The sequence below is a fragment of the Urocitellus parryii genome, chromosome 7 (assembly GCF_045843805.1).
Source record: "Urocitellus parryii isolate mUroPar1 chromosome 7, mUroPar1.hap1, whole genome shotgun sequence".
Lineage (NCBI taxonomy): Eukaryota > Metazoa > Chordata > Mammalia > Rodentia > Sciuridae > Urocitellus > Urocitellus parryii.
The window spans coordinates 93,521,404-93,545,930 of record NC_135537.1 but is presented as its reverse complement, the minus strand read 5'-3'; the positions used below and the strand labels follow the sequence as shown (position 1 = coordinate 93,545,930).

The 24,527-nt window shown below is 35.9% G+C and overlaps 1 pseudogene; it reads right to left on the bottom strand.

Annotated features, from left to right (window-relative positions):
- Window positions 1–24,527, bottom strand: part of LOC144256051 (tolloid-like protein 1) — a 188,291-nt pseudogene that overhangs the window by 62,204 nt on the left and 101,560 nt on the right.

Genomic DNA, 24,527 nt, shown 5'->3' with positions numbered 1-24,527 from the left:
ACCAAAATATTTCCTTATACCTCTCCTTAATCCCCACTCCTACCACATATCTAGTTAGTTCCTAAATGCACACCCCTGCCTAGAAGCTTTTACATAGCCAATGATATAATGGCTTCCAGTGGTTTTTAGCTTCACTTGTCTCCAGCATGTTCTACACTTATAGTCACATGAATCTCAGTAAAGTCTGGATCCCATCAATGCCTGGTTATCAAAAACTCTCGAGTCCAAATCCACCTTTTCCACTTTCTCTTCCACAATCTCCAACACATAAGATTTATTCTACTCATTCCTAACTTCTTACAGTTGTGCCCTGAAAAAGCATCCCAGTTTTAGCTTACATTCCCCAAGGTGTGCTGAAGTCTACCTGCATTTCACATTCGCTTTCCCTGTGCCTTGAAACTCTTTTACAACCCCCCCCCACCTGTCTTCCAACTCTTCAGTCATGCTAGAATCTCCCAATAAAATCTGAGCTCTCTTCAGAACCCAAGTTGCATCTTGCTTTCTTCAGTAATTTTTCATCCTAGCAATTATATGACTATTATTAATTTGTGAGATTCTTGATAGCAAGGATTTATTTGGCACATCAGAAAAATACATCTCTTTTTAAAAAAAAGAATCTAAATTTTTATGCATCAGAAAATATCTATTTTAATAGAATCAAAAATATATATGGTGATTGTTGAATTTACATGGTGCCTTTGGCAATATAAATTATTGTGAATTGACCCCGTAGATGTAAAACATAGATGAGGGATCAAAAAGAAATGTTTGCAAAAAGAAAAGAGTCAAAGGACAGCCTTTCAATGAGTTGGACAAAAAATAGAGAATATATTAGTTCTATTCAAGACATAAGCAATCTGCCCTTGTTCAAAGATCAATCATATCCAAGGGACAGAAGAATCTATACTGTGTGTTCCCATCAGCAAAATACAGCCATATTCTTAGCTGTACATTCTTGATTTCAACCAGCATGAACTGTGCAACATCTAGCATAGGCTTAGATCAAACAGGAATTTTTATACTTGGAGACTCAATCCTAAAAAGACATATGTGAACTGACAACTTTTTTTTCAATTGTGGTAAAATATACATGACATCAAATATATAATTTTAGCCATTTTTAAGTGTACAGTTTGGTAGCATTAAGTACATTCACATTGCTTTAAAAGACAGACCTAAAAAAATAAAATGCTGTGGAAAAATAAAAATATATATTTGTAAACTTACCCAGTAGAAATATGAATTAATCTGGTATATAGTTTCTATAATTTTACCTCTAATGTATGTAATTTATAAATTAAATATTTTCATTCCTATAATTTTGAGCCCATTTTTTAAAAAAATTCATATTATAAACATTTTCTCAAATCAATGTTTTCTTTTAATTTTCAAAGTTGCTTTTGTTTCTAATTTTTCATTAATATAAATAACTATCTTTTAACACACTCAGATCATTGTTCTAGGATAAATTTTTGGGTGAATGCACAGGGATATTTGTTGTTGTATGTTTTTTTTTTTTTGTTGTTGTTGTTAATGTGACACAGATTACCAAATGTTCTTCAGAAAGGTTATTTCAATTTCTACTTCCTGGAGTTTGGACCATCAAGGATCCCTTGGTATTATCACTCTATCTTTGCCAATTTATGACACATCATTGTTTGTTCCATCATTTCCTTGATAAAGAGAGGGTAAACAATTTTATATACTAAATGAGCATCTATTTACAATGATGCATCTGTTCTCTTAGTCATTTTCTACTGTGATGTGAATATTTACTTATTGGTTTACAATAGAATAAGACCAATGAATAATACTTGTGTTCTCTTTATATGCTATAAGTTCCATTCTGACTTGTATTTTTTGTTTTTATAGAAAAAAAGTTTATGTAAATGACCAAAATAAATTATGTTATATATTTTTTCATTTTCAATTTATAAAAGTAAGGTATATTCCCCAGAATATGAAAAAGTTTCTGATGTTTTGTTCAGAAAGAATTTGAAATATGAGTAAAATTTTATTTTTTTCAAATCCTTATAAATAACTTCAGTACTATTTATTGAAAAAATCCATTTTTTCAAATTCACTTGAAAACTCATCTCTTTAAATAAGCAAATAAGTCTTTTATTCTCACAGGCATAATTCTGCCCTGTTTGGATTATTCATTGATGCAGAATCCTCTTTGACATTACAGCTGAATTTGAATCACTGAAGCTTTATGACATTTTTCTACCATTGTATATAGTGCAGACCACTTCACCTCATTAACATTGTTTTCAAATTTTCTTCAGTTATTCCAACTCTTCTATTTTTTAATAAACTCTAGAAAAATGTAGTTCAAATATGAAACAAAAAGCTAATGGAAATTTGTTGGTATTATATTAAAACTATACATTAATTTGGGAAAAATTGAAAATTTGACTATACCATAACTTTACATCTTGGGACATGATATGTCATACTGTTTATTTTAGTCCCACAGCAATATCTTCAGTTTTCTAAAATAAATTTCATTTTAATGTATTTCTTCTTGTTCGGACACCTCTAGTCCTGCTTATATTTTTAGCTGATCACTTTGAAGTTTTGAGAAAAGAAAATGATTTCTATACAACTAAAAAAAGAAAAAGTTCCAAATGGCCACCCACAGATGATGGTAAAACAAAATGCAGTATATACATACAATGGAATATTATTCAGTCTTTAAAAGGAAAGAAATCCTGTTATTTTTCAACACGGATAGACTTTGAAGAAATAATACTTTGCAAAATAAGTCAGTTGCAAAGGAGACATATTATATGCTTCTAATTATATGAGATATCTCAAGGTTTCTAAGTAGTCAAGTTTACAGAAACATTGTATAGTAGTGGTTGCCAGGTGCTGGCAGGAGTTGAAAAAGGGAATTTCTTGTTTAATGAGTACAGATTTGATCTGCAAGATAAAGATATTTTGGAGATTTATCTCATTATAATGTGAGTACATATACTAAACATAACTGAACTGTACATTTAAAGAGGATCAAGATGGTTAATCTTATATGCTTTTATACACAATTTAAAAATTGGTAAAATATTTGCACATTGTAAAAAAAAAACTGGGGCTGGGGTTGTGGCTCAGTGATAGAGTGCTTGCCTGGCAAGTGTGAAGCACTGGGTTTGGGACCTTAGCACCACATGAAAAATAAACAAATAAAATAAAGATATTGTATACATTTACAACTAAAAAAATATTTTAAAAAAGAAATATTCACTGCAAAAAGACAATAATGCCTCTTTTATATTAAGAAAAACCAGGCATGGACAAAACATGAACATATTGAAGACAATCTGAATTAAAGGATCCTTTTATGTTTTGAGAAGAAGGTAAATACACTAAATAAATATAACTGTTAAATAAGCAAGCTGGTAGAAAGAGGTATCGTTGTATAATAAAATATATATTTAAAAGTTTCAAACCGATATAAAGAAAAATTTAACCAGACAAAAATATAATTCAATACATAAGAAAGCATAAAAGAAAGAACGAACAAAAAGGAAGGACATATAATGTGCAAATTAGAAATGATAATACATTATTAATCACTTAAAAGTAACTGTGAATTATCCCTGGAGTTAAGGACACAACTTGTCATCATGTATGAAATAAAAAATAAGACCAGACTGTTTGCTGTCTAGAAGAGACACCCTTGAAACAAAGTGTCAAAAAGTGAAAAAAATCTTTAAAGCAGGACAGAGATTCACCAGGCAAACATATTAATCAAAATAAAGTGTAGTTTTATTGATATCAGAAAAAAACAGAGTTAAACTAAGCCATGACTAGAGATAAAGAGATTCACCCTGTAATAAAAACAATCTAAGAGGAAGATATAATATTCTAAAGAAATACTCCAAATATATATATATATATATATATATATATATATATATATATAGAGAGAGAGAGAGAGAGAGAGAGAGAATAAAATGTATAAAACAGATTTGAAAAACTGTAAACAGCAATTAAGAAATCTACCAAGTAGTGACAAATATTGCCACACCTTTCTAATTATTTGATAGATCAAGCAGACAAAAACAATAATATTGAGACTATTTCAACTATATAATTAGAAAAAATTATATATATATATAATTTTGCACCCAACCATTGCACAAAATATATTCTTTTTTTTTTATTGGTCGTTCATAACATTACATAGTTCTTAATACATCATATTACACGGTTTGATTCAAGTGGATTATGAACTCCCGCTTTTACCCCGTATACAAATTGCTGTATCACATCAGTTACCCTTCCATTGATTGACATATTGCCTTTCTAGTGTCTGATGTATTCTGCTGTCTGTCCTATTGTCTACTATCCCCCCTCCCCTCCCCTCCCCTCCCCTCCCCTTTTCTCTCTCTACCCCTTTTACTGTAAATCATTTCTTCCATTTGTATTATCTTGTCTTACCCCTCCTTTCCTCTTATATGACATTTTGTATAACCCTGAGGATCGCCTTCCATTTCCATGCAATTTCCCTTCTCACTCCCTTTCCCTCCCACCTCTCATCCCTGTTTAATGTAAATATTCTTCTCAAGCTCTTCGTCCCTACCCTGTCCTTGTTAACTCCCCTTATATCAAAGGAGTCATTTGGTATTTGTTTTTTAAAGATTGACTAGCTTCACTTAGCATAATCTGCTCTAATGCCATCCATTTCCCTCCAAATACTATGATTTTGTCATTTTTTAATGCAGAATAATACTCCATTGTATATAAATGCCACATTTTTTTTATCCATTCATCTATTGAAGGGCATCTAGGCTGGTTCCACAGTCTTGCTATCGTGAATTGAGCTGCTATGAACATTGATGTAGCAGTGTCCCTGTAGCATGCTCTTGTTAGGGCTTTAGGGAATAGACCGAGAAGGGGAATAGCTGGGTCAAATGGTGGTTCCATTCCCAGCTTTCCGAGAAATCTCCATACTGCTTTCCAAATTGGCTGCACCAATTTGCAGTCCTACCAGCAATGAACAAGAGTGCCCTTTTCCCCGCATCCTCTCCAGCACTTATTGTTGTTTGACTTCCTAATGGCTGCCAGGCTTACTGGAGTGAGATGGTATCTTAGGGTAGTTTTGATTTGCATTTCTCTGACTGCTAGCGATGGTGAGCATTTTTTCATGTACTTGTTGATTGATTGTATGTCCTCCTCTGAGAAGTGTCTGTTCAGGTCCTTGGCCCATTTATTGATTGGGTTATTTGTTATCTTATTGTCTAATTTTTTGAGTTCTTTGTATATTCTGGTTATTAGGGCTCTATCTGAAGTGTGTGGAGTAAAGATTTGTTCCCAGGATATAGGCTCCCTGTTTATCTCTCTTATCGTTTCTTTTGCTGAGAAAAAAACTTTTTAGTTTGAGTAAGTCCCATTTGTTGATTCTATTTGTTAACTCTAGCCCTATGGGTGTCCTATTGAGGAATTTGGAGCCCGATCCCACAGCGTGTAGATCATAACCAACTTTTTCTTCTATCAGATGCCGTGTCTCTGATTTAATATCAAGCTCCTTGATCCATTTTGAGTTAACTTTTGTGCACGGCGAGAGATAGGGATTCAGATTCATTTTGGTGCAAATGGATTTCCAGTTTTCCCAGCACCATTTGTTGAAGATGCTATCCTTCCTCCATTGCATGCTTTTAGCCCCTTTATCAAATATAAGATAGTTGTAGTTTTGTGGATTGGTTACTGTGTCCTCTATTCTGTACCATTTGTCCACCCGCCTGTTTTGGTACCAGTACCATGCTGTTTTTGTTACTATTGCTCTGTAGTATAGTTTGAAGTCTGGTATCGCTATACCGCCTGATTCACACTTCCTGCTTAGTATTGTTTTTGCTATTCTGGGTCTTTTATTATTCCATATGAATTTCATGTTTCTTTTATCTATTTCTACAAGATATGCTGTTGGGATTTTGATTGGCATTGCATTGAACTTATAGAGAACTTTTGGTAATATCGCCATTTTGATGATGTTAGTTCTGCCTATCCATGAGCAGGGTATATTTTTCCATCTTCTAAGGTCTTCTTCTATGTCTTTCTTTAGGGTTCTGTAATTTTCATTGTATAAATCTTTCACCTCTTTTGTTAGGTTGATTCCCAAGTATTTTATTTTTTGGGGGGATATTGTGAATGGAGTAGTTGTCCTCATTTCCATTTCAGAGGATTTGTCGCTGATATACAGGAATGCCCTTGATTTATGCGTGTTGATCTTATATCCTGCCACTTTGCTGAATTCATTTATTAGCTCTAATAGCTTCTTTGTAGACCCTTTTGGGTCTGCTAGGTATAGAATCATATCATCTGCAAATAGTGATAATTTAAGTTCTTCTTTTCCTATTTTTATGCCTTTAATTTCTTTTGTCTGTCTAATTGCTCTAGCCAGTATTTCGAGGACTATGTTGAACAGAAGTGGTGAGAGAGGGCATCCCTGTCTTGTACCAGATCTTAGAGGGAATGCCTTCAATTTTTCTCCATTCAGAATGATGCTGGCCTGTGGCTTATCATAGATTGCTTTTACAATGTTGAGGTATGATCCTGTTATCCCTAATTTTTCTAGCGTTTTGAACATAAAGGGATGCTGTACTTTGTGGAATGCTTTTTCTGCATCTATTGAGATGATCATATGGTTCTTATTTTTAAGTCTATTGATGTGGTGAATAACATTTATTGATTTCCGTATATTAAACCAGCCTTGCATCCCAGGGATGAATCCTACTTGATCATGATGTATAATTTTTTTGATATGTATTTGAATTCGATTCGCCAGAATTTTATTGAGGATTTTTGCATCAAGGTTCATTAGAGATATTGGTCTGTAGTTTTCCTTCTTTGAAGTGTCTTTGTCTGGTTTCGGAATCAGGGTGATGTTGGCCTCGTAGAATGAATTTGGAAGTTCTCCCTCTTTTTCTATTTCCTGAAATAGCTTGAAAAGTATTGGTGTTAGTTCCTCTTTAAAGGTTTTGTAAAACTCTGCTGTATACCCATCGGGTCCTGGGCTTTTCTTAGTTGGTAGTCTTTTGATGGTTTCTTCTATTTCCTCTATTGTTATTGGTCTGTTTAGGTGGTCTATATCCTCCTGGCTCAATCTGGGCAGATCATAGGACTCAAGGAATTTATCTATGCCTTCACTATCTTCTATTTTATTGGAGTATAAGGATTCAAAGTAATTTCTGATTATCTTCTGTATTTCTGAAGTGTCTGTTGTGATATTGCCTTTTTCATCCTGTATGCTAGTAATTTGGGTTCTCTCTCTTCTTCTCTTCGTTAGCATGGCTAAGGGTCTGTCAATTTTATTTATTTTTTCAAAGAACCAGCTTTTAGTTTTGTCAATTTTTTCAATTGTTTCTTTTGTTTCAATTTCATTAATTTCAGCTCTGATTTTAATTATTTCTTGCCTTCTACTTCTTTTGCTGTTGTTTTGCTCTTCTTTTTCTAGGATTTTGAGATGAAGTATGAGATCATTTATTTGTTGGTTTTTTCTTTTTTTGAGGAATGAACTCCAAGCAATGAATTTTCCTCTTAGAACTGCTTTCAATGTGTCCCATAGATTCCGATATGTTGTGTCTGTGTTTTCATTTAACTCTAGGAATTTTTTAATTTCCTCCTTGATGTCTTCTAAAACCCATTGATCACTCAGTAACCTATTGTTCATTCTCCAGGTGATGCTTGAGTTTTCTTTCTTCTTTTATCATTGATTTTCAGTTTCATTCCATTATGATCAGATAAGATGCATGGTATTATCTCTACCCCTTTGTATTGTCTAAGAGTTGCCCTGTGACATAGTATATGGTCTATTTTTGAGAAGGTTCCATGTGCTGCTGAGAAAAAAGTGTAGCTACTTGATGTTGGGTGGTATAGTCTATATATGTCAATTAAGTCTAGGTTGTTAATTGTGTTATTGAGTTCTATAGTTTCCTTATTTAACTTTTGTTTGGAAGATCTGTCCAGTGGTGAGAGAGGTGTGTTGATGTCTCCCATGATTATTGTATGGTGGTCTATTAGACTCTTGAACTTGAGAAGAGTTTGCTTGATGAACACAGCTGCACCATTATTTGGGGCATATATATTTATGATTGTTATGTCTTGTTGGTGTATGGTTCCCTTGAGCAGTATGAAGTGTCCTTCTGTATCCCTTTTGATTAGCTTTGGCTTGAAATCTATTTTATTAGATATGAGTATGGACACTCCTGCTTGTTTCCGCGGTCCATATGAGTGATATGATTTTTCCCAACCTTTCACCTTCAGTCTATGTATATCTTTTCCTATCAAATGCGTCTCCTGTAGACAGCATATTGTTGGGTCTTGTTTTTTGATCCATTCTACTAGCCTGTGTCTCTTAATTGGTGAGTTTAAGCCATTAACATTTAGGGTTATTATTGAGATATGGTTTGTTCTTCTATCCATATTTGTTTATTGATGTTACTAAACCTGATTTGTTATCCTCTTTGACTACTTTCCCCCCTTTACTGTCCTACCTCCCATTGTTGGTTTTCAATGTTATTTTCCATTTCCTCTTCCTGTAATGTTTTGCCAAGGATTTTTTGAAGAGATGGTTTTCTAGCTGCGAATTCTTTTAACTTTTGTTTATGGTGGAAGGTTTTAATTTCATCTTCTAATCTGAAGCTTAATTTCGCCGGATACACGATTCTTGGTTGGAACCCATTTTCTTTCAGTGTTTGAAATATATTATTCCAGGATCTTCTAGCTTTCAGAGTCTGTGTTGAGAGATCAGCTGTTATCCTGATTGGTTTACCCCTAAATGTAATCTGCTTTCTTTCTCTTGCAGCTTTTAAAATTCTCTCCTTATTCTGTATGTTGGACATTTTCATTATAATGTGTCTAGGTGTGGATCTCTTAAGATTTTGCACATTCGGCGTCCTTTAGGCTTCTAGGATTTGGGATTCTGTCTCATTCTTCAAGTCTGGGAAGTTTTCTCGTATTATTTCACTGAAAAGACTTTTTATTCCTTTGGTTTGGAGCTCTGTGCCTTCCTGTATCCCAATGACTCTTAAATTTGGTCTTTTGGTATTATCCCATAATTCTTGGATGTTCTGCTCATGGTTTCTTAGCAGACTTGCTGAGCTGTCTATGTTCTTTTCCAGTTGAAATTCTTTGTCTTCATTGTCTGATGTTCTCTCTTCTAAGTGATCTACTCTGCTGGTAGTATTCTCAATTGAGTTTTTAAGTTGGTTTATAGCTTCCTGCATTTCTAGAATTTCTAATTGTTTGTTTTTTATTACCTCTATCTCCCTGTGAAATTGATCTTTTACTTCCTGGATTTGTTTGTCAATGTGATCTTTCATTGTCTGATTTTGCTGTCTCATGTCTTCCTTGAGACTCCAGATCATCTGAAGCATATAAATCCTGATGTCTTTATCTGACATTCCATCTGTTGCAGCTATTACCTCTTCTAAAGTTGAGTTGACCTGCATTGCTTGTGGTCCTTTCTTTCCTTGTCTTTTCATACTGCTGACGTTTCTTTCTGCTTGGTGCCACTGTTGTGTTTTTGAAATTTACCCCCTATTTATTTATGTTGCTCTTGTATAGTTGGGACGTCTCCCTTGCAGGGCGGGTATTGGCTGTGCTCCTCCTCTAATTATGGTGGTCTGTCTACCCCGCTGATCGGTCGCAGGTCTGCCCCCGCTGCGGGCACGGGTGGTGGCTTTGCTCTGCCCCCACTCCAATTGTGGTAATGTAACTACCACGCCCTGGGATCCTTGGTCCTGATCTGGATGTGGGTGGCGGCTCAGCTGGGCCCCGGCTCCAATTGGTGTGACGAGTCTACCGCGCTGGCAGACCTCTAGGCCGGTGGGTCGCAGTTATGCACAGCCCCCACTCCCAATGGGGGTACCTAACTACCTCTCCAACGGGTTGCTGAGCCCCCTCCGGACCCGGGCGGCGACCCTGCTCCACCCCCACTCCAACCAGTGTGACGCGACTGCCTTGGTGTTACGTGACCACCCTGCTGGCAAGCTACCTGGCCTGTCTTGCCAGTTGGCGGCAGGTCTGCCTGCCCTGCTTGCTCGGATGGCAGCTCCGCACAGCCCCTACTCCAAATGAGGTTACTTGGCTACTGCGCCGCGGAATCGCTGGTCCTATTCTAGGCGTGGGCGGCTGCTCTCTTCAGCCCCAGCTGCGTCTGGGGTGTCATGGCACCACGCCGGCGGGTCACTTGGCCTGCTCTGGGCGCAGGAGGAAGATCCACTCTGTCCCTACAACACCCCGCCGGACCCCGATTGAGAAGCAGTCACCGCCGGTTCCCTAGCCTTGGGCCAAAGCAGCTTAGGTAGCCGGAACCCCGCCTCTCCGATCTGATACACTCTCCGCTGGGAGCTGGCTCCAAGGAGCGACCCCCACGGGTTCCCCAGCCCCAGGCCAAAACTGTTCCAGGAGTTAGAACCCAGTCGCCCCAAGCTCAGCGCACGCTCCACTTGGAGCTGGCCTCCACCGGCAGTCTCCGCAGTTTTCTCAGACCTGGGCCAGGTTAGCCCCGGGAACCCGAATCCAGCTGCTCAGTGCCCGGCGCACGCCTTGCCAGGCACGAGCCTCTAGGAGTATTCTCCACAAGAACCCCTGCCCCGAGCCTGAGCAGAAAATCTGTCTGCTAGACGCAGGCAAATACCAGCCTGATATCACCTGTTCGTAGTTGAATGGGCTGAGATCAGTAGAACACGGGGATGATTACATCATCTCTCCGAAATGGCGGCTGCTGTTCTCCACTGTGGTCCCACCGGTGTCTGGAGCCAAACTGGGCCTCTTCTCTCCTCTGTTTCAAAGCCGGAACTCAGCGCTAAGGGCTCCGATGTACCACTGGCGGGAGCCCCCCCGGATCCGTATCGCTGTTCCCCCGCTCCGGCACCCTGCCGCTCCCCGGCGCGCGCCACAGACTCCAGCCTCCGGGCGATCGCCTGTCAGGCTATGCGACCCTCCGTGCGGGGAAATGGAACTCTCAGAGCCGAACTTCGCACGATGGAAATCTGTCCACTAGATTCTGGAGCACCTCAATTTCACTTGAACTTCCCAAAGATATCCTTCAGCCGTTTTGCATCGTCTTTCTCCCACTTAGTGACGCGGCGCCCTGGGGTGATGCAGTCCCTTCGCCGCCATCTTCTTTCCCCTCTCCCCAAAATATATTCTTAAAGCACAGATTATTTCATGGATATTGGTCACTTCCAAGGTCATACCAGCCTGAAGCTATTTCAATGACTGAAGCATATTGACTTCAGTCCCTCATCCAAAGATGACTAAAAGAAATTATTAATAAGCAAAGTGGAATGGAAAAAACATATTTGAAATTTTTAAAAAATGTTAGTAAAATATGTGTGTTGAAGAAAAATAATAGAACACATAAAATATCTAGAATTTTAAAATAACAAAAATACTATAGGTCAAACTGGTGGAATTCCAATTAAGTAGTACTTAGAGGTAAATTATCACTCCTACTTATGCTGGAAAAGAAAAGATGCTTGAAATTAATAATTTAGACTTCCAATTTAAGTTAAAAAAAGAATAAACTTGGGCTGGGGTTGTGGCTCAATGGCAGAGTGCTTGTCTCATATGTGTGAGGCACTGGGTTCAATTCTCAGCACTGCATATAAATAAAAAAATAAATAAAGGCCTATTGACAACTAAAAATTATTTTAAAAAGAATAAACTCAAATGTTGGAAAAATAAAACAAAAATACAAGGTATAAATATGAATTACTATTGTTCATTGACCACTTTTTACAACCAAATTATTCAGTAATTGGCATAAATAATATCAAGAAAAATAAGAGAAAGAATGACAGATTTGTTGTTTTTATTCCTATTTACAACATTATGGAAAATATAATTTTCCTGGTAATCATACCAACAAGAAAAAAATAAATTACTCTTGAATGCTAACAGTATGAGTATTTCCAATTGCCTAAGAGAAACACTAATTCCCAAATATTAATTTGTTGCTGTGAACTGGTTTAATTTGATAAATCTTGATCCCAAATTTTTCAGATTCTACAGGTTTTTCTTTTAAAAAAATTAGTTTTAAACTTCCTCTCAAAATTTACCATCATTTAAAATTTGCTCTTTAGTTCCTTTTTAAAAATAATTTTCATAATATATTTTCAAGAAATTATTGAAAGAACATAAATAGCAACTGGTCCACACTTATAAGTACATTAAAACATAGACAGAATTACAATTCTTAAATTAAAAACAGCTAAATAAAGATCTATGCTTGTACTCATGGATTTCAAGTTATATCTAATGTTTTGTGCATAAAACTTATGTTTTTGAGGTATTTTATTCAAAGAACTTATACTGTGAATAACAAAACCCTGGAGACATGATATTCTTCAACTATATTCAATTATCACAGGAATATTGAATATTTTTAACTGTAATGAAACTGTAGTTTCATTTCACTGAAACTAATGAATATATTGAAGACTTTCCAGATTAATTAAAGGATCAAAGTCATGTAATAAGTAGTAGAAAATAAAGATTAATCTCAATACACATTTGTTAATATTAAATAAATATGAGTATCAATATAAACCAGAGGTGAGCTTTCAAAATAGAATTCAGAAATTAATGGATTAATTTTTTTTTAAATTAAGGTACATATAAGCACAATGCTACTTCTGGTTGGCAATTTTCAAATTTATAGCAATTTCAAATTTTATACCCAACAAACTAAATATGATAAAGAAAATTTTGCCTTCCTTTGCAATTCTTGTGTGTTTAACTCCACTTTCTTGTCTTCATGATCTGTTAGTTCCAACAAAATATTGAAAAAGAAATAGTGGTAGTAGATATTCTTGTTTTTTAACCTACCTCAAAGGAAACAGTTTCCCTAATAAAAATGATTTTTGTGATAATTTTTGTTGATTCTGTAAAATTAAGAAAGTATCCTACTCTTTTAGTTTGCTTGGGGTATGCTACTGTTGTTATTAAATCATTAGAATTTTTCTCTTGGTTTTAGATACTCATCTAATGTTTATACACACATATATTTTACTGATACATTATGGATGCATGAACACATATGCATACAAGCATATATATCAACACTTGATTTGGTAGTTTTGATGGAATTATATCCATATTCACATGTGAATCTGGGATACAAATTTCCTTTCTTATGCTGTCCTCATCAGGATTGGTATTAAGGTTTTATAACATAAATAATAAGAGTACACCTTGCTAGAGATGTTCAACATTTTTTCATATATTTCTTTATTGATTGTATATCATCTTATGAGAAGTGTCTGTTCCATTTATTGATTGGATTTTTTGTTTGTGTGCTTGAAATTTTTGAGTTCTTTATGTACCCTAGCAATTAGTGCTCTATCAGATGTGCGTGTAGTAAAAATTTGCTCCCATTCTGTAGGCTCTCTATTCACCTCACTGACTGTTTCTTTTGCTGAAAAGAAGCTTTTTAGTTTGAATCTATCCCACTTACTTATTCTTGATTTTAATTCTTTTGCTATAGGAGTCTTATTAAGGAAGTTAGGGCCTAGTCCAACATGATAGACATTAGGGCCTACTTTTTCTTCTATTAGGTGAAGGGTCTCTGGTTTAATTCCTGGGTCCTTGATCCATTTTGAGTTGAGTTTTGTGCATGGTAAGAGATAGATAGGGGTTTGTTTTCCTTCTGTTTCATATGGATTTCCAGTCTCTAGCAATTAGAGAAATGCAAATCAAAACTACTCTAAGATTTCATCTCACTCCAATCAGAATGGCAGATGTTAAGACTAAAAACAACAATAAGTGTTGGTGAGAATGTGAGGGGAAAGGCACACTCATACATTGCTGGTGGGATTGCAAATTGGTGTAGCCAATATGGAAAGTATTATGGAGATTCCTTGGAAAACTTGGAATGGAACCAACATTTGACCCAGCTATCCCTCTCCTGGGTCTATACTCAAAGGATTTTAAAACAGCATACTACAGGCTGTTTTAAAATCCTTTGAGCCACATCAATGTTTATAGCAGCACAATTCACAATAGCTAAATTTTGGAGCCAACCTAGATCCCCTTAAATGGATGAATGGATTTAAAAAAATTGTGGCATATATACACAATGGAATATTACTCAGCAATGAGAGAGAATAAAATCATGGCATTTCGTAGGTAAATGGATGGAGTTGGAGAATAACATGCTAAGTGAAGTAAACCAATCCCAAAAGACCAAATGCTGAAAGTCTTCTCTGATATAAGGGTGCTGATTCATAATAAGGATGAGGGGTGGGCGTGGGGGTAATAGACTAACTTAGATAGGGCAAAGGGGTGGGAGGAGAAGGGAAGAGATAAGGGGTAGGAAATACACTGGAATTGAGACAGACATTATTGCCCTAAGTACAAGTTTGAAAACACTAATGGTGTGACTCTACTTTGTGTTCAACCAAAGACATAAAAAATTGTGCTCTAGTTGTGTAATATGAATTGAATCACATTATGCTGTCATATATAACAAATTAGAATAAATAAAATTTTTAAAATTTAAAAAAGAGTACATCTTTATCTCCTGGAAGAGTATATATATATATATATATATATATATATATATATATATATGATTATGCTTATTTCTTCCTTCAATGTTGGGTTTATCTTACTAATGAAACACTTTGAACATGACTTTTCATTGCTGAAAAAAACACCTAATAATTAAGATACCTAATAATTCAGTTTCTTTAATGGTTACAGAATTATTTGTTGCTTTTAGTTCTTTTGAGTAAAACATGGTAAAATTTTGTAGGAATTTGCCCACATCTGACAACTTTTAAATTATTGGCATAATGTTCAAAATATCTTTATTTTCATTTTGGTGTCTAAAGCATCTATTGTACAATAATCTCTCAAAATATTAAATAATTGTGCTTTCTGTAATTCTTCTTGATTTCTTGCCATTTATTTCCGTTTTCAAAATCAATTCAAACTAGCAACTTTGTTCATATTTTCTACCACTTTATTTTCATAACATTAGTTTATCTTTTTATTATTTCCCTCCTTAATAGCTTTCCTTTCATTTTACTGCTCTTTCTTCTAGTCCTTTTATGTAGACACCTTGCTCATTGATTTTGGGTCTTATCCTTTTCTAATGTAAAAATTTAAGCCCATGAATTTTCTTCAAAGTACTGCTTTAGTTGCATGTTACAGGTTTGGTATTCACTGTTGTTGTTTTTTTATAATAGCTGAAAAGAGTTTCTAAGTTTTATTATAATTGCCTTAATTGAACATTTAGGTGTTTATTTCTTCATATTTTCATAGTTTTCTTTCTAATGCTGCTTTTGAAATTAATTTCATGTCTGAGAATACAATTTTATTATATCAACCCTTTTATAGCATTTACAAATTTTTAAATTATATCTTCCAAAAATTCCCAGAGTTTGAGCAATATCCATTATTATTTTTCTGAATACTTGAATGAAAGAAGAACAAAAGATAAAACAAATTATATTTGAAAATTATGAACCTTTTCAGTATATGAGACTAAATAGAACTACCTTTTCCCCTGGGGTCACAGAAACTCTCCAGATGCAGTGTGTGTAAGAAGGGTAGCCATTTGGAAATCCTGGAGAGGAAAGGTTGCCATTGGATTCTTAGAGAGTTTCTCCACATGCTTAAAGGAAATAATACATAAGATTATTCTTTAATTTTTATGAAGAACGTAGATATCTCTAACAATGTCTTAGATAAGACTATGTATTTTTATTTTAAAATTTCTTTTACCAGAATTTTGGTATACTTAATCTCATCACTAGAGTTAACTATAAAATAGGATTATGAAATAAATAACTGACATTTATAAAGTTCTCCCTCATGGGACATTTTCTCATTCTTTCTCAAGAAGCCAGTAGCCAACTTAAAAGACACCCATATTCAGGATGAGGCCAGTAGATACCAAGTTGATGCTGCTCTGAGACTACACGGAACAGTCTATTAATATATTCTAGTGAATTGAGGTTAACAGTAAATACCATTCAAGATTGAAAACATTGTAAATGATAACTAATAAATCTTCAGTAAAGGTGATATCAAAATGTCAAGTACAATGTTCCAAAATAAGAAAAAAATTTGAAAGATTAAAAATATCATGGAAAATTCAAATTTTCCAAAATATCTAAACATTTTACTTTGTCTTTCTGTGATCATAAGTAGAAAATTGCTATAAAAACAATTTATATTTTCTCCTACTAAGCTCGTCTTGTTACTTGAAAATAATTATCAGTCATTGAAAATAAAAACTGATCAGCTACACATAATCAAGACCTGTATTTGGCAAAGTTGGTGATCTGCACCATTTTATTGTGGGTTTTGCTAGTGCTTTTGCGAGACATGTTATAAAGCACATGACCTAGGCTGTTTCAAGGATCCCTAATTCAAGAATGATGTCTCTGGTGCAGCCTGTCATCTTTATAACCTTCACTCAACAATCTGAAATAACAGTTCATTCCTTCTGAAGGAGACTGCAATCAGAACTGAGATATTACCATATTACAGAGTCAGAGCTACCAGCAGGTGAACTCTTGTCTCATCAAATCCTCAATAAATTATAAATGGTCCCGGAAATCTTGTGTTAAATAAGAAAAGATAATGACTCTAAAAACATAAAACAGAGCTGTAAAAAATTGTTACAATATAAATATTCAGAAAAGATATATTATGTTTGCACAACAAAATAAATTTCAAGAAGCAGTATGCAATGTTTATTTTGATGAACAAGCAGATAAAAGTAACTTTAGTACAAAATGAAAATACTCAAGGTCAAAATACATAATTTAACACTGTCCTATGAATCATCTAGGGCACTTGACAATTGCCACAATGTAAGAAGGTTTTGGAAAAACAAAAATGTGTTAAGATTCTATCAAGTGCCACATAATTTGTGAGTAGAATGTTTCAGTGAAAAAACTTAAAGTTCTCAGCAGTTTAAAACTAAATTCTGTAATGATTTAAAGCCCCTTAAGCCACAGAGAATGCTTAGACAGTATTTCCTAAAGTGAAATTAAAACAATTTTATGTACATATATGTGTATGTATACACATGCATATATGTTTGTAATATATATGTACACACACATACATGTAATATATATGTATATGTAAACATACATATAATTAATAAATTTATACAGTAATGTCCTGAATGAAAAAAGACTGTCTTAAAAACAAAACAAAATATAACATATGATTTAAAAATTAAGTGTTTATGACATAGTGTCTGCTTATAATTCAAGAAGTACAGAGCCAGGCTCAGGAGGCTGAGGCAGGAGAATCATAAGTTCAAAGCCAGCCTCAGCAAAAGCGAGGTGCTAAGTAACTCAGTGAGACCCTGTTCTTAAATAAAATACAAAATAGGGCTGGGATGTGGCTTAGTCCTTAAATGCCTCTGAATTCAATCCTAGTACAAAAGGAAAAAGAAGTACAAACATCTATTATTAAAGTTTCTAAACATTCCTCAATAAATGTGATTGTTCCGAGTTAAAGATCCCCTACTACACATGACATTTTAGCCATTAATTGAGTTATGTTCAGTTATAAAAAAAATCTTTACTATTCAAGTAATTTAAAAAATTAACAAAGAATAGTTGGCACCATTCAATTCTACCACTCAGTCTACACATTTACGACAAGGTTTGTGGATGAGAAAACAAATGTAAGTACTGACATTGTCACTTCCTGATTACATCATCACACTCAAAGTTCAAAAGACTTAGATCCAGTTTTCTCTTCCATCTATTTTGTTCACATAGACTTCATAAGGTTGTTTTGTAGGGGTCAAATGTTACTATGCCCTGAATCATCTTAGCACTTCTCCCACTGGCAGGAAGACTAGAACTGTATGGTAAAAATTTGCCTTTAAACTACAACTAAGAATTTCTGAGTATATTTGGAAAAATAAAAGCGTTCAAAAATATAAAGAGGTAAATCATTATGATGAGTATTCTAAATCAACATTACTTTAAAACACAATTTAGAAGTTAAATATAAAAGTCTATCATATGACTTACCTTACATTTCAATTAAATAACCTATACATATCTTCCTCTTCTAACATAGAAAATTTTGGTATAAGCACCATTTAGATTGTGCATTATTGATAAATAATTACAGATTCTCATCTTTTAATAATATGATCAAAGGACTGCACATCCATCTACAAATATATTTCCTGTCAAATGTCCATAGCAGTCAACAAATACCAAATTTTAAAATCATCTTCTTTTCCATATTCTGTATTTTACTAAAGATAATGAAAACAGACAACTGCAAAATAATTGAAATAACCAGTCTCTAAAAAATTGATAAATTCTAGCTTAAAAGAAGTAATAAAAACATCTTATTAATTTAGTAGTACCTAATGTTTTTAAATCATACATAAATTCTGGGCTCCTTAAAATTTTTAAAACATCATAAATAAAATTTGTGTTCAAAATGATTTTCATAAAAGGAAATGGAAAAAAATGAATCCTAAGTAATCATCTGAGAAATTATAGTAGGATAAGTTGTTGAAAATTTTTAAAATATATTTTGTAGCAACTGTGTAGCCAAGCCTAAACACTTCAAGTCAGGGCACAATTATCAGCTCCTGGAAGCCTTTCTCATCCAATACACAGCAGATCAATTACTCCTGACTCTACCATAGCATCCTTTATGGATTAGATTTACTTCTTCACCATGCTCTACTGCCCTCCTCTGAAGTCCCTCCCTTGCAATCTGAATATAAATTCTGTGTTCCCTTCCATGTCTGTAATATCCAGTGCAGTTCCCAGCACATATGAAAGCTGCTTCTTTCATTCATTCATTCATTCATTCATTCAAGTTTCTTGAGCTCCTAACTTCTATCCGATTCCAGATACCAGGAAGAAAAGCCCAACTCTGATCCTTGAGAAGCTTTCAGTCTAGTGTGGGAAATGACAAGTAACTGACAATCATGAGAGTAACAAAGACAAGGATCAAATAATGAATTTACCACTGCAGGAGTCCTGGAAGACCAGGGCATTTTTTAATATATTTTTTTTAAGAGAGAGTGAGAGATGAGAGAGAGAGAGAGAGAGAGAGAGAATTTTTAATATTTATTTATTTATTTTAGTTCTCGGTGGACACAACGTCTTTGTTGGTATGTGGTGCTGAGGATCGAACCCGGGCCGCACGCATGCCAGGCGAATGCGGTACCGCTTGAGCCACATCCCCAGCCCCATAACCAGGGCATTTTTAAGTAACAGGATTTCAACAGCTGACAATTATTGGTGGTTCTCCCAGACAGAAGAGACCCAAAGCAAGAGATTCCACTGGAGGCTAATCGATGTAGGGTGAGAAACTAAGTTCTAGGGAAATCAGTATCTAGACATGAGGGTGAGGGAAGAGATATGGGACAAACTTTGAAAGAAGCCTGGAGAATGAATTTAACCTTTAATCTGAAGACACATGTGAAAAGACTTGCATTTTGAAATGCCACTTGGACAGCAGCATGGCCAGAAAAATGAAAGGATAGATGAGTAAAGGCAAGAGATAAACAGGAGGCATGCCAGCATTCAAACAAGAGAGGATGGTACCCAAAATATTCACTGTAGGAATTTGAGATTCTAAGAGGGTGGAAAAAAAAGGGTGGAGATTGAATAGGCATGGGAACAGAGGCAGACAAAAGAATCGAGTGACGATGATCCCATTGTCTAACTTGGGCTACTGGGGGTCCTGTGCTACCATCCACTGAAAGGGGAAGGTTTGCTGATAGATAAATAGATACAATCACAAATAAATAGAGGAAAATGGCTAAGTGAATTTTTTTTAGTGTTGACAGTATATTTTAGCCAAAAACCATACATCTAAAAGCAATTATAGAAGAATTTTCTATCTGCATTCTTGGAGAATCACAGAATTACAGTACAGAAATAACTATAGTTTAGGTAACTAAAAAATATACCTATATCAACTTTAGAAATAAATGAAAAAAGTGCTAGAACACTTTGAAAGTTCCTACTATATCAAACCCCATGCAAGTTGAAACTGGCCTTTCATCCCTTCAGCCTGCACATAAATTTACATCTATACATATATACATTCTATATATGTATTGTTTGCATATAAAAAGTGAATTTGTGGACACAGGTTATTTGCATAAAAATGTGAGTATACATATATGTTTATATTACAAGAGAGATTCTAATTTTCAAAAGCTTATTATTAGATATAAATTTATTTTATATCTTTTTTTTAAATTTTACTATGTTGCTTGATGCTACAGTTTGGATATTAAATGTTTTTCAAAGGCCCCTTGTGGTAAAGGATTGGTCCCCAATATGGTGCTATTTGAGAAGAGGGAGACCTTTAAAAGGTGGGGCTTAGTGGAAGGTCTTCAGGTCACTGAAGGTGTGCCCTCTCTTCCTCCCTTTTTCACTTCCTGGTCATGAGGTGAGCAGCTTTGTTCCACCACATATCCCTGCCATAATGTGCTACCTCACCACAAGTCCAAAATTTATGAGGCCAATAAATCATAGACTGGACCCTCTAAAACTATCAGCCAAAAGTAAACCTTTAGTCTTTATAAAATAATCACCTCAAGCATTTGTTGAAAAGAAAGTAATGTAAATATTAGAATAAAGTAGATAATACCCCTAGAAAATGAGAATCTCAAGGAAAAATAAGAGGCCCCGAAAGAGAGAGAATAAGAGAACAAATTAATCATTGACAAAAGCAGATATGCTATAACACATATCTTAGAAAGGATCACCTTCACAAGCAAACTGCTAATTGATAGGATAAAGGAGAGTTTAACAATGACCTAGTCTCTACCCCCACTGATGTTTCTTGTCCAAATGGTATACAGGATACTAATTACTATGATAGCAGGCAAGTAGCTTTGGTGGGTGTCCTTTAAGATTCCTTACTGCTTGAAAGGCTTGGAAGTCATCAGGACACAGGATTGAGCGTCTGGTAAGCAGAATCCAGGAATCTATCCTCTCTCAATGCTGACCATCTCCACCTTCCCTTCCCATGACCCTTCTGGGACCATGTGATCCAGCATGTCTCCTACATCAGTACCAGGGCTGTAAGGGATCATCTTTTTTTCTTTACACAGTAATTCATAAGAAGACTTTCTTGCCTACCTATAGAACTAAGAGGAATAAATCACAATGAAAACAATTCTAAATTATAATTCACCTCTGGAGCATCACATTAAAAATCTAGTTTTAGTCTTATTTTGAGCTTTTTCATGATAAGTATTTATTGATAATAAAATGAAGGTTTCATACATCCATTTAATTTATACTTTGAGCATATATAGATAAATATAATAATGGATTTCAAGGTTTATGTCACCTATAGGTTCCCATAAATGTAACTGTTACTATTTTAATTAAAAATATACACTGTTCACTATCTTATAAAAATTTTTAACCATTCTCTATATTATTTAAGAAGGAGCAACAGTATTTGCAGGCAGTCATATCACTTACAACTCACCACAGACCCTAAAACCATGCAAATCTTACTCTATACTTTACCAGGTCAGTGCTTCTTTCAAGATTAAACTCTAAGAAATAGCTCTATAAAATGTACTTCTACTAGAGTTTTGAGTATAACCAGATGAGAAGCAATGTTGGCAAGAAAAGTAGTCAAATATATTTCATGAACTCTGCTGATGAGCAATTTCTAACAGAAGAGTAAGAATAAGGCAAACTCCAAAGGAGCATGCAGTGTAACATTTATCTTTCAGTTCTCCCTTGTTCTGTGAAATTCATAAACTGTAATGTGGTGAGCCGTTTCTGCGGACTATGGTCGCCATTCCAAATGGTGCTGGCTCCACTGTGGCCTGTGATAAACAACTCCTTTTTAGGGAGAGTTGGCGCATTGCTTTTCAACACTCTATGAGAAAGCTCCACGTGGCAGCTTCGCATTGGGGCTTGAGATGTTTTATTAAGGCTGGGAGGGGCATCTGAGGGACATTAGAAGAAATATCAAGGGCCTGAATAAACTGCTGAAAGAGGATTCCTGAGTTGCGTCTTCCTTGCGGGCAAGGGGTCGCGATGAAATCCGGGAACCAGAACTTTCAGCAGTCAGGGTGGTACACCGGTAAGTCCCAGGTAAGTGGGATCCGCGATTAAAGTGGGGCAGCTCCTCTGTAGATAAAGAGAGGGAGGGGGAAAAATAATAAAATAGGACGCTCCTCTGTAGATAAAGAGAGAGCGGGAAAAAATAATAAAATAAAACGCTCCTCGGTAAATGAAGAGAGAGCGGAAAAATAATTAAACGGGACGCTCCTCTGTAGATAAAGAGAGATCGGGGCTTTTGTACTTTCACTTTCTTTATAGCTTTGAAAACATTATGGGTGTTAACTCCTCAAGGGCAATTTTGCTGGCCTTGGATGGGCTGCTGAGTTCTAAGGAACTTAAAGTGAAACAAAGCACATTGCAGATGTTTTTGAGAGAGGCTGATATCGCAGCCCCTTGGTTTGCCTTTTCAGGGAGTCTTACGATTCCCAGCTGGGACAAGTTAGGAAAAGACCTTGACTTTGCTTATAAGCAGGGAACTTTAAAAGATGGCATTATTCTAATATGGAAGCTGGTTAGAGGATGTATAACAGATGGTAAATGCCAAGAAGCTGTGGGTGAGGGTCAGGCTGTTCTTGAACAACTACATGAGGAAAGATCTAAAGGGTCACATAGCGAAGTGGCAGAGAGTGTTGAGAGTAAGAATAAAAATAGAAGAAGGCTCTATCCAGACTTGACTAAATTCAAAACATCTGAGAACACAAGCGGCTCAGAGAGTTCTGAGGACTTTGATATATTGTTGCAACAACTACGTAAGAAAAAAATGAAAAAGAAGAAAAGGGAGACGCAGGGCACACAAGCCTACTGTAAGAAGGGGGAGGGATCTAATCTCGGTCAACAGAATTCTGAGGAGGAGGAGGTTGAAAATCTAGAAGAAGATATGATGCCTGTTGCCCCACCCCCGTATGTGGGGGGGAGCCAAAGTTCCGGGAGATCTTTTCATAAGCAAGTTTGGAGGACAGTCAATACAGATATGGGGCTTGCATACCCGGTGTTTCAGGACAATAACAGGGGAAGGTATCATGAGCCTTTATACTTTAAGATAATTAAAACCTTGGCAGAATCCGTCCACACTTATGGCATAGATGTTGCTTTCACCCTTACTCAGGTGGAGGGATTTACTAGATTTTGCATGACTCCCTCAGATTGGGCTAGTCTAGTCTGCGCTTGTGTTTTCCCAGGAAAATACTTGGATTGGAGAGCATTTATGTTAGAGGGTGCAGTAGAGCAAGCTGCCCAAAATCATGCAGCGGGACGCCCTGCCTGGGATATGCTTTTGGGACAAGGCAGGTTTGCTAAGCAACAAACTGGATATTAGTAACATTTGTATCCGTGCATGGAAGTCCCTCCCAAATAGAGGAGAAGTGTCTGGCAATTTGACTAAAATTATACAAGGCCCCACAGAATGTTTCTCAGACTTTGTTGCTAGGATGGTGGACGCCGCAGGAAAAATCTTTGGTGACCCCGATAGAGCAATGCCCCTGAGTAAACAACTTGTTTTTGAACAATGTACTAAAGAATGTAAAGCAGCTATTACTACTTATAAAAACAAAGACATAGAGGCCTGGATGAAAGTCTGTAGGGAAATAGGTGGGCCGTTAACTAATACAGGCCTTGCTGTTGCAGCAGTTACACCTGGAGTAGCCATGGCCAGCCAAGTACAAACTGCTGCCACTATTAATCAGGTTATTCAACAAACATCCACCATACTTAAATCTCAAAGTAGAATTAATCAACACATTCTATCTGGGATTTTGGCTGCTAAACAAAGGATAGATCTACTTCAAGCTCAAGTTGAGGAATTGTCTGACCTAGTACATTTGGGTTGTATTGATCAATGTGCACATTTATGTATAACCTCTGTCAGATTTAATGATTCCAGAAATGCCTCCCGCATCATCAGAGAGTATTTATCCGGAACCTGGTCCATGGAAGCAGAAAACCTGATCCAGTCTCAACTAACTCAGATTGCTGTTTTAAATAGCACCCCTGTCGAACCAGTGTCCTTGAGTCAATTCACCACTTGGATATCTTCTGCCTTTTCCTTTTTTAAGGAGTGGGTGGGAGTAGGCATTTTTGGTACTATGTGTTGCTTTGGTGTGATTCTTTGTTTGTGGCTTCTCTGTCGTCTCAAGGCCCTCAATGCTTGGGACAAGGCAATGCTCGTCCAAGCTCTTGCTGCTTTAGAAAATGGCAACTCGCCACAGGTCTGGCTTGGGCATCTTAAACAGTAAACCTTTGACATGGTCGTTGCACCCCAAGTTATTATAACATTGCACTGGGATCGACATGTCCTTCTTTTGTCACTCTTCTAGTGCTGGAACTTCTACCATATCTTTCCTCTGTGCATACCTCTCCTCCCTGCCTTTCTGCACTAGGATCTTTGCTAGCTAATCTTACGGTCCAACTACACCTGCCATTTGATGGTGATGGTCATGGGTCCTGTTTATGGAGGCGGTTACCATA